The sequence below is a fragment of the Callithrix jacchus genome, chromosome X (assembly GCF_049354715.1).
Source record: "Callithrix jacchus isolate 240 chromosome X, calJac240_pri, whole genome shotgun sequence".
Taxonomy (NCBI): domain Eukaryota; kingdom Metazoa; phylum Chordata; class Mammalia; order Primates; family Cebidae; genus Callithrix; species Callithrix jacchus.
Window position 1 is genome coordinate 71700080 of NC_133524.1, and position 18089 is coordinate 71718168.

Sequence of the window (18089 nt, forward strand, 5' to 3'; positions counted from 1 at the left end):
AAATGTATAGGTTCTGGATAATAGCAAAAAATGCCAAAGGAATGCAGTAGAATCCTACAGCAACTGGGCAATAAAAAGCGGAAAAAGGAAAAGGAGGGAAATAAGGCTTCTGTGAAAAAAAAAATAGAACCATAAAATTGGAGGATCTACAAACTCCCCCCTTCCTCCCACCAAATTTAGGATTCTGCAAGAAAAAACAGAACTATAAAACTGGAGAATTTACAACCCCTTACACTATTATACCAAACAAAGAAACAAAACCCTTAACATGTATCTGGACTGTGCTGTACTGACAGATAATTTCATGCTTCAACTCCAAATCCCCTAAAAAATGACAATACCACAAAAATAAACAAAAGGAAGCTCAGCAAGTCCTTATAAAAGTATTGCAAAGATCAACAAGCAGCTTATGCATTCCTTCTGGAATCTCCACCTGGTTCAGCCCTCCTGCTTCCATTCCTGCCTCTACTATGTCCATCACGTTGACCTAGAAGTCTTACAAGGTGTCCACCTCTGGCCCCGGGGCCTTCAGTAGTCTCTCCTACACAAGTGGGGTCCGGTGCCCGCATCAGCTCCTCAAGCTTCTCCCAAGGGGGCAGCAGCAGCTTCCAGGGTGGCTGGGGCAGAGGCTATGGTGGGGCCAGTGGCATGGCAGGCATCATGATCATCATGGTCAACCATAGATTCCTGAGCCCCCTTAACCTGGAGGTGGACCCCAACATCCAGGCCACGTGCACCCAGGAGAAGCAGCAGATCAAGAACCTCAACAATAAGTTTGTCTCCTTCATAGACAAGCTACAGTTCCTGGAACAGCAAAACAAGATGCTGGAGACCACGTGGAGTCTACTGCAGCAGCAGAATATGGCTCAGAGCAACATGGACAACATGGTTGTTGAGCATCAACAACCTTAGGTGGAAGCTGGAGGCTCTGGGCCAGGAGAAGCTAGAGGTGGAGCTTGGCAACATGCAGGGGCTGGTGGAGGACTTCAAGAATAAGTATGACATCTGTGTTTGCGTACTTCTGTTATCTGTTGCTCAGAGACAGCCGGTCAGCCTCGGCAAAACTCAAGTGAATAATGGCAGTACGAATAACAAATGAAAATTCCAAGGTTTGGTTCAAGACAGCCAATAGATGCAGCTAAAATACGCGTCCTCAGAGAAGAACCAAAATAGAAAGTAGGTATTCACTCTTTGAATAGAAAATCTAAGAGAGAACACTGAGATTCAAGGGACAAATGACAGGATGCACTGAAAGCAAAGGAGAGGGAATCCAGGCAGCCTGCTCAACCAGGATGGGCTGGGACCTGGGAGAGGCATGAAGACATGAAGGGGGTTAAGTGGGATTCCCCCAGGGCTCCACCCTCGCAGTACAGACTATCACAATCCTAGTTACGGGAGAACTCCTTGACCCATGCAGATCTTGAGACTAATAAAAGGAGTTGCCTAGAGATTGTGCAAAGGCACTTCTCCAGAGAGATAATTAACACTAAGTCCCAAAAGCTTCTGAGACCCAAGCAACTACAGCTTGGTTCCATTCTGATAGCTAAGCCCACAAGAGACTGTGTGCTGTCCTGGGGTTGATGCCACTGTGGCTGTCCCAGGCCAAGGAGGGAGAGGAGAGGGCAAGCATTTTTAAACATTGCAAAGACAAATTTCACAAGCTGCTATGGGACCAAAGCACAAGCAGACCACACTCCCCACTGTTGTCCACCTATGCTGCTTCTGCCGAGAAGGGCCTCGCCCTCCCTTATCACAGGCCCATAGCTAGCACCATCATGAGAGCCTAGACTCAAAAGGGCTGCATCTTGCCCTGGGTCCAGGGCTGCTGCTGCTGCTGCTGCTGCTTCCACTGCTGCGCCAAGGAAGAAAGTGGGGGGCAAGCACTTTCACACGATTCAAGGACAAGTTCTGCCATCACTGCTGTGAGACCAAAGCACAAGCAAACAACACTCCCCACAGCTATCTGCCCACACTGCTCCAGCTGGAAAGGTCTATGCCCTTCCTGACTGCAGCCCACAGCCAGCACCATTCTGAGGGCCTCTACTCCAAAAGGCTGTGTTCTGCTTGAGGGCTAGGGCTGACAATGCCACTGCAGCTACCAGGCCAAATTGGGAGAGGGGAGACTGGGCACTTTCACATCCTATAAGAATAAGTTCCACGAATGCTACTGTGGGATACTGTGGGATCAAAGTGCAAGGAAACCATGCATCCCACAGCTGCCTGCCTACATTGATCTCACTAAGAACAGCCTCACCATCCCCAGTGGAAGGTCCACAATGCAGCCACTGTTGCCTTCACCTGAGTATCCTTCTGGCAGTTGGGGGACCACCCTGTTCCTACCAGTCACAGCCAGCATTTGAATGGACTACCAGAGAGCCTGAGAACAAGTCCACTCATCCAGTCCTAACTTAGCAGTATTCAAACATGCCATCAGGGGCATGGAAACCACCCAGCCAAGTCCACCAACATTGGCACTTGAACACTCCTCCTGGTGTATAAAGTTGGGCCAACAAAACCTACCAATACCACCACAGCTGACACCCTCCCACATGCACCACCAACGGGCCAGGTGACTAATCCACCCAACTCGCCAACATCATCATAAACTACTTGGATTCCAATAGGTTGCTCCACCATCACTACTGCCATTGTACACATCATACCCACTGTCTAGAGATTTAAGAAGCCAACAACATGCCCAGCTTATTACTGCTACTACCAGCATATGAGCAAGCCACTTAAAGGACCAGAAATCAGCCCACCTGAACCCACATACACAGATGCCAGTGTATGACACCCTGAGGCCCAAAGACAGGCATGTTCAACCCACCACTGAAACTACTAGCGACTGGAGACTGGCCCATCAGGCATACTAGAACTTCACCACAGCCTCCATTAATAACTGTACCCTAAACCACTAAGGTAATCACAAATACCACTGACACTGTTTATAGCTGAAAAGAATGGCTATTATTAAAAAGACAAAAATTAACAGATATCGATGGGGACGTGGAGAAAAGGTAATACACTGTTGGTGAGAATGTAAACTATTATAGCCACTATGGAAAACAACATGGAGATTTCTTTAAAAACTAAAAATGGAATTATCATTCAATTCAGCAATCTCACTTCTGGTCATCTAGCCAAAGGCAAAAAATCAATATGTCAAATGGATGCCTGCACTCACATTTTTACTGCAGCACTATTCACAATGACAAAGATATGTAATCAACTGCAGTGTCCATTAATTGTGAATGAATAAAGAAAAAATATATATCTATATATACTCACACACAAATAAATAATAAAATACTAATTGGCCATAAAAAAAGAATAAATTGCAAAAACATGGATGGAACTAGAGGACCTTATCCTAAGGTAAATAAGCCAGGCACAAAAAGACAAATATCACATGTTCTCACATATTCGGGACCTAATCAGGTCTCCAGATGAATACTCAGCCCTGGGCAACACCTTAATTGCAGCCTATGAGAACTATTCAGAGGATCCACCTAAGCCAGCCCCACACTTCTGAGTCACAACAGCTGGGAGATAATGAAGGTATGTATGTTGTTTTAAGCTGCTAAATTTGTGGTACTTTGTTATACAGCAACAGATAACTGATATAAAACGAGTCACAAGATAACTAGGATAATTAACTTAGCAGGATCAGCTCTGAAGCATATTTTAGTAAAAATAATATTATTGGGGGCAGGGCTAATATGGCTAACTAGAAGCAGCTAATGTGCACCATTTTCATGGAGAGAAGAAAAAGTGGTGAGTAAATACTAGATCTTCAACGGAAGCATCCAGGAAGACAAGTTAAGATTCATCAAAGAAACAGCTCAACCCACAGAGAATGGATAGTAATGAGGCAAGATGAATGCCTGCTTGGGAACAGCATGGAGCCAGGGGAGGGTTCCCCAGCACAGGGAAATTGTGACTGAGTTAAAGTCCCTGGAGATTTATACTTTTTCCATAGACCTTTGTAACCTTCATGAGACTTCATGAGCCCACTCCACTGGGGCCTTTACATTATGCAGAGCTACATGGAGTCTGAGCAGCACCACTGTTCAGGCACACGTGGAGTTCCAGAAGCCTTGGATCCCCAGGCATCCTGATATTGGTGGCTGCATCTCCAGCAATGGAGGCTCCCTCCTGTGCCGTCAGGAAATGGGCCAAATACAAGGGGCTGAAAAGCGAGAGACTGCAGGCCATGCCTCCACTGCACCTCGGAGAATAAGGCCCTCTGGTCCAGGACTCCAGTCACCCACTGCTAGAGCTCTCAGGCCAGTAGCAGCTCTGAACTTCTCTGGGATGGAGAGACAAATTGCCATTTTCTCTGTCTTGCAACCCTTACCACTGCTACCTTCAGGCTCTGGAGACTGTGGTGGTTAGGGACTGTCATGGATCCTGAGCAAAATGCAGCCACCCCACAGAAAAATAGACAGAGTGTTAGTGTACAGATCCCTGATCCTGCTTCTCCTCACTAGGCCGGACCTTCTGACCAGGGACTCCAGCAACCCTGTCAGGGCTCTCAGGCTAGCAGCATCTCTGCACTTCCCTGGGACAGAGCTCTCACAGGGAGAAGCAGGCCACCATTTTTGCTGTCTCACAGTCCTCACCACTCTTCCCTTCAGGCTCCAGGGAGTGAGCAGTGACTAGAGACTGGTGCATATTGCTGCCTGATGCAGCCACCCCAAAGAAAAAGTGGCCAGACTGTTTTCTACATGGGTCCCCAATTCTGCTTGTCCTTACTATGCAAGGCCTTCCAACCTGGGATTGTAGAACATCTACTTTTCCCCCACATGAATATTTCAGTTAAAGGCATCTCTTCAGTTCTCTGAGGATAAAAATTCCAGAAACAACCCACAACTCCTCCACCATTGCAGCTGCAGTGGTGCCACCCTAACTGCCCTAGGGTGGGGAAGGAACAAAGGACCTAGTCACTATGTTGGTACCTTCAGAACATTACAGCCACCATACAGAGAGGAAGCCAGTACCTCTTTCCTGTGAGCCCCTACCCCGTACTCTACCAGGCAGAGCCAGAGGCTGATCAGGACCACAGATCAGCCACCCCACCCATAGCTGAACATACCCAGTGGTAGTGGTTTTAAGTTTCCCTGGAGAGGAATCCCACAGGCAACCATACTAAGTTTCATGAGTGAAAGAAAAATATAAATGCTAAGGAAATTTGTTACTGACAGATCTGCCTTTCAAGAGGTCCTAAAAGGAGTGTGAAATATGGAAAGGGAAAACCATTAACAGCCATGCCACAACAAAAACACACTTAAGTACAGAGACCAATGACATTATAAAGCACTGCACAAACAAGTCTGCATAATAACCAGCTAACAACATAGTAAAAGGACAAAATCTGCACACATTAATACTAACATTAAATGAAAATGGGCTAAATGCCCCAATTAAAAGGCACAGAGTGAGAAGCTGAATAAAGAAGCAAGACTCAATGGCATGCTGTCACCAAGAGACCCATCTCACATGCAATGACAGAAATAGGCACAAAATAAAGGAATGGAGAAAAATCTACCAAGCAAATGGCAAATCGAAAAAAAGTAGGAGTTGCAATTATAATTTCAGACAAAATGGACTTTATACCAATAAAGATCAAAAAAGAAAAAGAAGAGCATTGTATACTGGTAAATGATTCAATTGAACAAGAAACCTAACTATCCTAAATATATATGCACCTAACACAGGAGCACCCAGATTTCATAAAGCAAGTTCTTAGAGACCTACAAAGAGACTTAGATAACTACACAATAATACTAAAAGACTTCAACACTCCACTGACAGTATTAGACAGATCATCAAGGCAAAAAATTAATAAAGATATTCAGGACTTGAACTCAATATTTGTCCAAATGGACCTAATAGACATCTACAGAAGTTTCTACCCAAAAACAGCAGAAGATACATTTTCTCATTTTTACAGGGCACATACTCTAAAATTGACAGAACAATCAAACGTAAAACAATGTACAGCAAATTTAAAAAAAAAAAACAAAACATACCACTGGATAATTCAAGGCAGTGGTGCCTTGGGCCTGGCCAATAAAACCATTCAGTCCTCCTAGGCCTCTGTGCACACAATGGGAAGGGCTGCATTCTAGATCTCTGAAATGCCTTTGAAGTCTTTCTTCTATTATCTTGGCTATCAGCACCTGGATTCCTTTTGGTCATGCAAATCTCTCTAGCAAGTGATTGCTTTGCAGCCTGCTTGGATACCTCTCCCCCAAAATCATTTTCTTTATTTGACACATGGCTGTGCTGCAAATTTTCCAATCTTTAACACTCTGCTTCATCTTTAAATATAAATTCCAACTTAAGTCATTTATTTGCTCTTGCATCTGAGTACAGGCTGTTAGGAGTAGCCATGCCACTTATTGAACACTTTGCTGCTTAGAAATTTCCTCTGTCAGATATCCTAGGTTGTCACTCTTAAGTTTAAACGTCCACAGATCTCCAGGGCATGGATACAATATAGCCACATTCTTTGCTAAGGTACAATGTCCCATTCCTCAAAACAAATTTTCTGTGTTACTCTGTTCTTGCATTGTCATAAAGAAACACCTGAGAGTGGGTAATATATAAAGAAAAGAGGTTCAATTGACTCACAATTCTGCAGGCTGTACATGAGTCATGATGCCAGCATCTGCTTGGCTTCTTGTGAGGCCTTGGACTTCTTACAAACATGGCAAAAAGCAAAGCAGGGGTGGGCACATCACATGGTGAAAGCAGGAGCAAAGGGTGGGGAAAGTGCCACACACTTTCAAATATATCTTATGAAGGGTCACTCATTAATCACGAGGACAGCACCAAGCCAATGGTGCTAAACCATTTATGAGAAGTCCATTCCCGTGATCCATCCACTTGGGGATTACATTACAACATGATTTGGTGGGGACAAATATCCAAACTATATCACTCACAAGTATAGTCATGCAACATATAACGACGTTTTGGTTAACAATGAACTGCATATATAACAGCAATCACATAAAATTGTACTGCAGCCATAAAATTCCTATCACCTTTTGATGTAGCTATTATAATGACACAGATCAACACATTACCTTTTCTATGTTTAGAAGCACAATACCATTGTTATAATTGCCTGCAGTATTCAGTATAGTAACATGCTGTACGGGTTTATAGCCTAGGAGTGATAGGCTACACAATATAGCCGAAAAGTACAGTAAGCTATACCATCTAGGTTTGTATAAGAACACTCTATGATGTTTGCACAATGATGAGATCACCTAATAACATATTTCTCAGAATATACTCCCATCAAAAATGTGCAAATGCTTACATGTGAAAATTCAATATCACACTTTTGAAAAACCAACAGGTCAAGGAAATAATTTTAAGAAATATTTAAAACATCTTATGACAAAGGAAAATGAAAATACAAAATACAAAACTTATGTGAACAGCAAAAGCAGTTCTAAGATGGAAGTTAATAGCAGAAAACCCAAAAAAGAAGATTACAAATAAACAACCTAATGTTCCACCTCAAGGAATTAGAAAAGAACAACCTAAATCCAAAGCTAGAAGTAAGGGAATGACAAATAACAGAGCAGAAGTAAATGAAACAGAGTAGAATAAAATAGAAACAATTAATGAACCGAAAACTAGTTTTTTTAAATGATAAATCTTTAGCAAGACTAGCCATGAAAAAATGAGAGCAGACATAAATAAATAAAGTTATAAATTAAAAGCCAGGTGCAGTGGTTCACACCTATAATCCCAGCACTTGGGAAGCTGAGGTGGGAGGATAACGAAGTCAGGAGTTCAAGACCAGCCTGGCTAACATGGTGAAACCCTGTCTCTACTAAAAACACAAAAATATTTGCTGGGCATGGTGGCAGATACCTGAAATCCCAGCTACTTGGGAGGCTGAGGCAGGAGAATTACTTGAACCCAGGAGGCAGAGGCTGCAGTGAGCTGAGATTGCACCACTGCACTCCAGTCTGAGTGACACAGCAAGATTCTGTCTCAAAAAATGTATATAAATTAAAAAGAAGGCATGACAACTATTGCCACAGAAATACAAAGGATCATAACACAATGCTGTGAAAAATTATATTCCTACAATTGGATAACCCAGAAGAAATGAAAACATTCCTAGAAACATAAAACCTACCAAGACTGAATCATGAAAAAATAGCAAATATGAACCAAAAAATAATGAGCAAGGAAATTAAATTAGTAATAAAACCTCCCAAAATAAAAACAACACAATAAGATGGCTTCAATGGTGAATTCTATCAAATATTTGGAGAATAATTAACACCAATACTTCTCAAACTCTTCCAAAAAACTGAAGAAGAGAGAATAGCTCCAAACTCATTTTATGAGGCCAGCAGTACTCTAATACCAAAGACAGATATGGACACCATAAGAAAAGAAAGTTACACACATATATCGCTAATAAACATAGATGTAAAAATCTTCAACGAAATACTAGCAAGCTAAATTCAACAACACATTTAAAAGACCATATAACACAATTAACTGGGATTTATCTTTGGGATGCAGTGATGGTTTAACATGTACAAATCAATAAACGCAATATACCAAGTTAACAGAATAAAATATAAAATTATATCATCTCAATAGATGCAGAAAAAGCATTTGACAAAATCCAACTACTTTCACAGTTAAAATCCAACAAATTTGATATGAAAGCACTGTACCTCATCATAATAAAGGTCATCTATGACAAGCCCACAGCTAGCAATATACTCAATGGTAAAAAGTTGAGTGCTTTTTCTGTAAGACCAGAAGAAAGACAAAGATACCCATTCTCACCACTTCTGTTCATCATAGTACCAAAAACTCTAGCCAGAGCAATTAGACAAAGAAAAGAAATGGAAGAGATAGAAGGAGTAATATTACCAAAATGGCAGAACAGAAGCAATCTGTCCTCCCTCACTTCCAAAAAACAGTATCTAGCATCAGGATTTCAACCAGAAATATCTAGAACTGAAATCTCTAAAATCTGATGCTGGGATTTCCCCAGAGCCTCAAAGAAGTAAAAAAACTTCAAGTGGACAGTAAGAGGAATAGACCCTCCCCAAATCTGCTGAGCACTGTGCATGGACCATTCCCCCTGGATTCACAGTTTCTACACTAGAGAAAGATTGAGTCAGTCAGCTTCCACACTATCTTGGGCTCTCACAGGAAAGTGTTTCTGCTTCAACCCACAGAGAGTATTGTAAGTGCCTATAGGGAGGAAAAACTTTGAGGGAAGGTAGAGACAAAGAAGGGAGGTGTGACTAGCAACTAGAAAATTTTTCTCTTTATCTAAACCAAGAAGGATGCCAAATTAGAGTGGCTTTTAGCAGCACCATGTTGGAGGAGGCATACATCATGGGTACTCTGAGCAAGAACTTCTAGCCAGCCTTCCCATACACTTTGGAAACCCTCTTATCTTGGATGGGCAGTGCTCCAAATATGACCAAAAACTGAGGGAAATCTGGGCTTAAGGTGCTATCTAGTGCCAAAAAGGAGGCAATGATCTAGAATTAAGGGTGCTCAAAAGGCGAATTTCAAAGAACTTCTAAACGAACATATCATAGAAAGACCAAAGCAAGCCAGCCAGCGAAGACTGGAATAAATCACTAATCTTTCATAGATATAAGTCTAGAAAAAATAAAAGCAAACAGAAAATCATAGCTTCCCCAAATGGACAAAGTAAAGAACCAGTGATTGACCCTAGTGTGATGGCAATGTGTGAGCTTTTAGATGAACAATTCAAAATAGCACATCTAAGAAAACTCAACAAACTCCAAGATAAAACAGTAAGCAATTCAGAAGATTTTCAGATAAATTAAAGAAAAAGATTGAAATTTAAAAAATCAAACTGAAATGCTGAGTCTTGGAAATACATTTGCAAAACCGGAAAAAAAGCATATGAGTCTCTCAATAGCAGAGTAAATCAACCAAAAATAAAAATAATTACACTTAAAGGCAGGATACTTGAAAACAGAAAAGAAAAAAGAACAAAAAGAAATGAAGAATGCTTACAAGATATGTGGATTAACCTCCAAAAAGAAAATTTAACAGATATTGACATCCAAGAGGGAATTGAGAAAAACCAACAAACATAAAGCTTATTCAAAGGAACAATAACATAAAACATTCCAAATCTAGAAAAAGATATAAATATCCAGGCACAGAAAGTTCAGAAACACCTAAACAGATTCAAGAAAAACAAGAATATACTTAAAAAAAAAAAAAAAGTCAGACTCTCAAAGATCAAGGACAGAGAGGATCCTAAAAGCATCAAGAGAAAAGAAGCAAATAACATATAATGAAGCTTTAATTTGCCTGGAAACAGCCTTCTTAGTGTAAACCTTGCAGGGCAAGAGGGACCAGGATGACATAATTGAAATGCGGAAGACAAAAAACTGACACTAAGAATATATTGTACCCAGCAAAACTTTCCGTCAGGCATGAAAAACAGATAACGTTTGTCCCAGACAAACAAAACTGAGAAAATTCACTAGACCTTTCTAGAACTGGACAGGTTCTACAAAGAGTATTAAAGGAAGTTCTTCAAGTAAAAAGAAAAACATGCAAAGATGGCCAAATAGGAACAGCTCTGCTCTGCAGTTCCCAGCAAGGTCAACACAGAAGGTGAGTGATTTCTTCATTTCCAACTGTGGTACCCAGTTCATCTCATAGGGACTGGTTAGACAGTGGGACCAGCCCATAGAGGGCAAGCCAAAGCAGAGGGGGGCATCACCTCCCCTGGGAAGTGCAAGGGGTCGGGGCACTGCCTCTCTTAGCCAAAAGAAGCCATGAGGGACTGTGCCCTGAGGAATGGTGCACTCCAGCCCAGAAACTATGCTTTTCTCAGTCTTCACAACAGGCATACCAAGAGATTCCTTCAGGTGCCTATGCCACCAGGATCCAGGGTTTAAAACACAAAACTGGGCTGCCATTTGGGCAGACACCAAGCTAGCTGCAGGAATTTTTTTCTTTTTCTTTTTTTCCCCCCATACCCCAGTGGTGCCTGGAATCCCAGAGAGACAGAACTGTTCACTCCCCTGGAAAGGGAGCTGAAGCCAGGGAGCCAAGTGTTCCAGCTCAGCAGATCCCACCCCCACAGAGCCCAGGAAGCTAAGATCCAATGGCTTGAAATTCTTGCTGTCAGCACAGCAGTCTGAAGTAGACCTGGACCTGGGACACTTGAGCTTGGTTGGGGGAAGGGCGCCTGCTATTACTGAGGCTTGAATAAGTGGTTTTCCCCTCACAGTGTAAACAAAGCCACCTGAAAGTTTGAACGGGGCAGAGCCCACCACAGCTCAGCAAAGCCACTGTAGCCAGATGCCTCTCTAGATTCCTCCCCTTTAGGCAAGCCATCTCTGACAGAAAGGCAGCAGCCCCAGTCATAGCTTATACATAAAACTCCCATTTCCCTGGGACAGAGCACCTGGAGGAAGGGGCAGCTGTGGGTGCCACTTCAGCATACTTAAATGTTCCTCCTTGAGAGCTCTGAGGAGAGCAGTGGATCTCCCAGCACAGCACTCGAGCTCTGATAAGGGACAAACTGCCTCATCTAGTAGATCCCTGACCCCTGTGCCTTCTGACTGGGAGACACCACCCAGCAGAGGTTGACAGACACCTCATACAGAAGAGCTCTGGCTGGCATCTGGCAGGTGCCCCACTGGGACAAAGTTTCCAGGAGAAATAGGCAGCAATATTTCCTCTTCTGCAGCCTGAGCTGGTGATACCCAGGCAAACAGGGTCTGGAGCAGGCCTCCAGCAAACTGCAGCTGACCTGCAGCTGAGGGGCCTGACTGTTAGAAAGAAAACTAACAAACAGAAAAAAAGTAGCATCAACATCAACAAAAAGGATGTCCAAACACAAACCCCATCGGAAGGTCACCAACATCAAAGACCAAAGGTAGATAAATCCAAAAGATGAAGGAAAAACCAGGGCAAAAAGGCTAAAAATTCCAAAAACTGGAATGTCCCTTCTCCTCCAAAGGATCACAACTCCTCGCCAGCAAGGGAACAAAATTGGACAGAGAACCTGTTTGACAAATTGACACAAGTAGGCCTCAGAGGGTGGTTAATGACAAACTCTTCTGAGCTAAAGGAGCATGTCCTAACCCAGTGAAAGCAAGCTAAGAACCTTGAAAATAGGTTATAGGAATTGCTAACCAGAATAAGCAGTTTAGAGAAGAATATAAATGACCTGAGGGAGTTGAAAAACACAGCACAAGAACTTTGTGAAGCATACACAAGTATCAATAGCCAAATTTATCAAACAGAAGAAAGGATACCAGAGATTGAAGATCAACTTAATGAAATAAAGCATGAAGACAAGATTAGAGAAAAAAGAATGAAAAGGAACAAAGCCTCCAAGAAATATGGGACTATATGAAAAGACCAAGCCTATGTTTGATTGGTGTATCTGAAAGAGACAAGGAGAATGAAACCAAGTTGGAAAACACACTTCAGAATACTATCCAAGAGAACTTCCCCAACATAGCAAGACAGGGCAACATTCAAAATTCAGGAAATACAGAGAACATCACAAAGATACTCCTCGAGAAGAGCAACCACAAGACACATAATCATCAGACTCACCAAGGTTGAAATGATGGAAAAAATGTTAAGGGCAGCCAAAGAGAAAAGTCAGATTACCCACAAAATGAAGCCCATAGAACTAACAGCAGATAGATTTCTCTGCAGAAACCCTACAATCCAGAAGAGAGCGGGGGCCAATATTTGACATTCTTAAAGAATTTTCAACCCAGAATTTCATACTCAGCCAAACTAAGCTTCATAAGTGAAGAAGAAATAAAATCCTTTACAGAAAAGCAAATGTTGAGAGATTTTGTCATATCATTCTCTCAATAGATGCAGCAAAGGCCTTCAGCAAAATTCAACACCACTTCATGCTAAAAGCTCTCAATAAACTAAGTATTCATGGAATGTATCTCAAAATAATAAGAGTTATTTAGGAAAAACACACAGCCAATACCATACTGAATGGGAAAAAACTGGAAGCATTCATTTTGAAAATTGGCATGAGGCAAGGATGTCCTCTCTCACCACTCCTATTCAACACAGTATTGGAAGTTCTGGACAGGGCAATCAGGCAAGAGAAAGAAATAAAGCATTTTCAAATAAGAAGAAAGGAAGTCAAATTGTCTCTGTTTCCAGATGACATGATTGTATATTTAGAAAATTGCATTGTCTCAGCCTCAAAACACTTTAAGTTGTTAAGCAACTTCAACAAAGTCTCTGGATATGAAATCCATGTGCAAAAATCACAAGAATTCCTATGTACCAATAATAGACAAAGACCCAAATCATGAATGAACTCCCATTCCCAGTTGCTACAAAGAGAATAAAATACCTAGGAATACAACTTATAATAGATGTGAAGGACTCTTCACTGCTCAAGGAAATAAGAGAAGACACAAGCAAATAAAAATAAAATATTCCATGGTCATAGACATGAAGGATCAATATTGTGAAAATGGCCATACTGCCTAAAAGTTATTTATAGATTTAATGCAATCCCCATCAAGCTACCATTGTCTTTCTTCACAGAATTAGAAAAAAAAACTACTTTAAATTTTGTATGGAACCAAGTAACAGCCCATATAGCCCAGACAATCCTAAGCAAAAAGAACAAAGCTAGAGGTATCATGCTACCTGATTTCAAAGTATACTACAAGGTTACAGTAACCAAAACAGCACGGTACTGGTACCAAAACAGATATACAGACTAATGAAACAGAACAAATGCCTGAGAAATAATGTCATACATCTACGACCATCTGATCTTTGATAAACCTGACAAAAACAAGCAATGGAGAAAGAATTCCCTATTTCATACATGGTGTTGGGAAAGCTGGCTAGCCATATGCAGAAAAGTGAAACTGAAACTTGTGGCTCCTGCCTGTAGACCCAGCTACTTGGGAGGCTGAGGCAAGAGAATTGCTTGAACCCAGGAGGTGGAGGTTGCAGTGAGCTGACATTGCAGCTTGGCAACAGAGTGAGACTCTGTGTCAAAAATAACTAACTAACTAACTATCTAACTAACTAAATAAATAAATAATAGAGGTGTAAGCATCTCTGGGTGAGAAGGAACCAGTGTAAAAATGCTGGGACCAGAGATCCGGCTTGGCACCCTGACCTTCATGTGGGAGCTCCAGCTCTATAATTAAACACAGTGTCTGGAGCAGACATGGCCTCTTTCTATTTTTGAGGCAATGGCTGCGGCAGCGCCTCAGGATGGTTCCAATTGTCTCTCAACTTAGGGTCCTCGCTCGCAGGCAGAGTCACTGAGGCCTGTGAGGCTGGCACTGGTCTGGTCGGTCCAGTGCGTGGCTCTTCCGCCTGCAAGGGAGGACTGGTGCCACAGGGGAAGGGTCACGGACCGGGCAGTGCCCGGCGTCCCCGAGAGCAGGGGGAGACAAAGGGGAATGGCTCCTCTCCCGACACAAAGATAAAGATCCAGGTTCGCACCGATGATTGCTCCAAGACTTGCATCATTGAGGACGTTTCTCGCAAAGCCAAGATTGAGGAGCTGCGCAAGCAGATGTGGGTGATGTTCGATGTACGGCCCAAGTGTCAGCGCCTCTTCTAAGGGACAAGCAGTTGGAAAATTGGATATACCTTATTTGATTATGATGTTAGACTGAATGATATAATTCAACTGCTAGTTTTCCCAGACCCTAATCATCTTCCTGGCACATCTACATAGATTGAGGCCAAAGCCTTTTCTAATAGTTCACCTAAAGCAAAGAAAGCTCCAAGGGTGGACCTTCCAGTCAGCCATCTACATTAGCTCGTGCCCATTTTATTGATCCTGGCTTTGGACTATATACGGTAAATGAATTGGTGGATGCCAGAGATGTCAGCCTTGGTGCTTGGTTTGAAGTACACATGTATAGTGTTCCTGGAGCTTCTGATGGACAGCAAAACTCCACTGAAGAATGGCAGTTCTTGTAAAAGGACTAATGGAAATATAAATAAGAAATCCAAAGGGAACACAAAAAATTAGACAACATACCCCCTATATCTAAATCAGATTCTGTCACTGCTGATGAAGACGTTATTTACCATATCCAGTATGATGAATACCCAGAAAGTGGTACTCTAGAAATGAATGTCAAGGACCTTAGACTACGAGCTAGAACCATTTTGAAATGAAATGAACTAAATGTTGGTGATGTGGTAATGGTTAATTATAACATAGGAAATTGTAGACAAAGAGGATTCTGGTTTGATGCAGAAATTACCCCATTGAAGACAATCTCCAGGACCAAAAAAGAACTTCATGTGAAAATTTTACTGGGAGCTTCTGAAGCAACATTAAATGACTGCAAGATAATATCTGTAGGTGAAATCTTCAAGACTGAGAAACTTGGAGCCCATCATCTTTTGTTTGCAGATGGAAAGTTTTTAAGGAAAAATAACCGTGAATGTGACCTGTGTGGTGGAGATCCAGATAAGAAATGCGATTCTTGCTCCTGTTGTGTATGGGGTGGGAAAGATGAACCCAACATGCAGCTTCTACATGCTGAATGTAATGTAGCTTATCATATTTGCTGCCTGAATCTACCTTTGGATAAGGTCCCAGAAGAGGAATACTGGCATTGTCCTTCTTGTAAAACTGATTCCAGTTAAGTTGTAAAGACTTTTTACTCAAGACGAGTAAAAAGAAAGCAAAGATGTCATCTGCTAGTACTGAAAGCCAGAAAGATTGGGGCAGGGGATGGCTTGGGTTGGTTGTACAAGAGAATGTACTACTGTCCCTTCTAATCATTACAGACCTATTCCCATTATGGACCTATACCTGGTATTCCTTTTGGATCAACTTGGAGATTCAGAGTTCAGGAGAGCAAAGCAGGTTCACAGACCCCATGTTAGTGAAATTAATCTTCAAAGTAATGATGGGGCTTATTCTCTTGCCCTGGCTGGTGGATTTGCAGATAAAGTCAACCGAGGTGATGAGTTCTCGTATACTGGAAGTGGTGGTAAAAAGCTTGCTGGTGATAAAAGAATTGGCATACATTCAGCTGATCAAACAGTACCAAACATGAACAGGGCATTGGCCCTAAACTGTGATGCTCCATTGGTTGATAAAATTGGAGCAGAGTGTCAGAATTGGAAAGCTGGTAAGCCAGTCAGAGTGATATGCAGTTTTAAAGGAAGATCAGCAAATAGAAAGCAACAGATACGATGGCATTTATAAGGTGGTGAAATACTGGCCAGAGATTTCATCAAGCCATGGATTCTTGGTTTGGCACTATATTTTAAGAAGAGATGATACTGAACCTGCTCCTTGGATCTCTGAAGAAATAGAACAGTCGAAAAGATTATGTCTATGTTTGCAGTATCCAGCAGGTTACCTTCAGATAAAGAAGGGAAAAAGACTAAAGGACAGTCAAAGAAGCAGACCAGGACAACCATAAAAAGGCTGATTTCAGATGTCCAAGTGCCTCCAAAGTATACAAAGCATTAGATTCAGCAGAAGCAACTGAGGCTTTTCAACTCAACAGCAACATCTCATCAGAGAATACTGTCAAAACCAGAAGCTATGTGATGAAGTGCTTGAATATCTTGTGGAAGGAACAAATTTTATGAAAAAAATTGAAACAATCTTTTATGTGTGTTTGCTACCAGGAGGTAGTATACCAGCCTGTGACAACCAAGTGCTTCCTCAAAGTCTATAAAGATTGCCTACAGCACCCCTTTAAGGCACAGGTTTTCTCCTGCCCTGCTTGCCAGTATGATCTTGGCCAGAATTACAACATGATTGCCGTTGAGAATCTGCAGACCCTACTTGACCTTTTCTTCCTTGGCTACAGGAAAGAACGATGATCTGTCTGCTTTCACTGTGTTGTTCATAGTGGGTTTTTGGACAATAAAGAATCTAAAATGGGTGGGGAGGGTGGAAGAAATGGTGGACTGTATTTCTCACATTCTGAACCAGCCAATCCTCTTTCCCGCAATAGCCATCATCTTGTGTGTGTAGCAAGAGGCTCATTTTTCAACTGTCTTTTAAATATCTAAAGGGAGTTTCTGCAACAACTGGTTTTATTGAGCAAAAAGTCAAAGCCCCAGCTCGAGTTGATAGCCAAGTTATGATTTATTTTGCAACTGTATTGGGACAGAAAATATCGATGGGGATTTAAAAAATCATTGAATAGCCAGGTGCAGTGGCTCATGCCTGTAATCCTAGTGCTTTTGGAAGCTGAGGTGGTTAGATCACGAGGTCAGGAGATTGAGACCATCCTGGCTAACACGGTGAAACCCTGTCTCTACTAAAAATACAAAAAATTAGCTGGGTGTGGTGGCACATACCTGTAATCCCAGCTACTCAGGAGGCTGAGGGAGGAAAATTGCTTGAACCTGGAAGGCAGAGGTTGCAGTGAGCCAAGATCGTGCCACTGCTCTCCAGCTTGGGCAACAGAGCGATACTTCATCTCAAAAAAAAAAAAAAAATTCATTGAATAACCAGTTAAATGAAATTTCAGCTACACACTGCCTCCCAAATATTAGTTGTATCTGGTTCTTATAATTTGATTTTAAAAAAAAGAAAATGACAATTGAGATCCTTGAAATGAACACAGCTTCTATAGTGTGCATATGCTTTTTTAACCACTCTTCCATAACAATGTGTGTTTTGCAAGGATAGGTTCATTTTTTAGTCCACTTTGTGAATTCCATTGTCCTTTTTTTGCTGTTATGCAAGTTGACTACTAATGACTAATGAGAACAATAATAAATGCATTGTTGCTGCATTAGTGTAATGTGGTGTGGTTTTGCACTTGAAAGAGGTATTCATATGCTCTAGTTATAAATGTTCATGAAAATCCACATCTGCACTAGTCGAACTGCTTTTAATGTCTCACCAGTGAGACACTCTGCAGTTTTGAGGGCTGTGTTGACCTTTGAGAGGACTAGAAATTTCTTCATATTGTGATCCTAAATTTTATATTTACTACATTCTCTAAAGTATACCTTAATAAAATTTTATAATCAGAAAAAGAAATGCTGGCACCATGAAAAATCGGAATGTACTG

At 41.7% G+C, this 18089-nt stretch overlaps 4 pseudogenes across 3 annotated transcripts in view; 1 reads left to right on the top strand and 3 right to left on the bottom strand.

Moving 5' to 3' along the window:
- Window positions 1-18089, bottom strand: part of LOC100403415 (ATP-dependent RNA helicase DDX18 pseudogene) — a 365505-nt pseudogene that overhangs the window by 155960 nt on the left and 191456 nt on the right. The gene's annotated exons all lie outside the window — the stretch shown is intronic.
- LOC144581236 (biogenesis of lysosome-related organelles complex 1 subunit 5 pseudogene) overlaps window positions 1-18089 on the bottom strand; it is a 340887-nt pseudogene that overhangs the window by 131342 nt on the left and 191456 nt on the right. The window lies entirely within an intron of this gene.
- LOC100409123 (spindlin interactor and repressor of chromatin-binding protein-like) overlaps window positions 1-18089 on the bottom strand; it is a 339975-nt pseudogene that overhangs the window by 131342 nt on the left and 190544 nt on the right. The gene's annotated exons all lie outside the window — the stretch shown is intronic.
- On the top strand, window positions 3353-16893 carry LOC100410558 (E3 ubiquitin-protein ligase UHRF2 pseudogene; annotated as a pseudogene).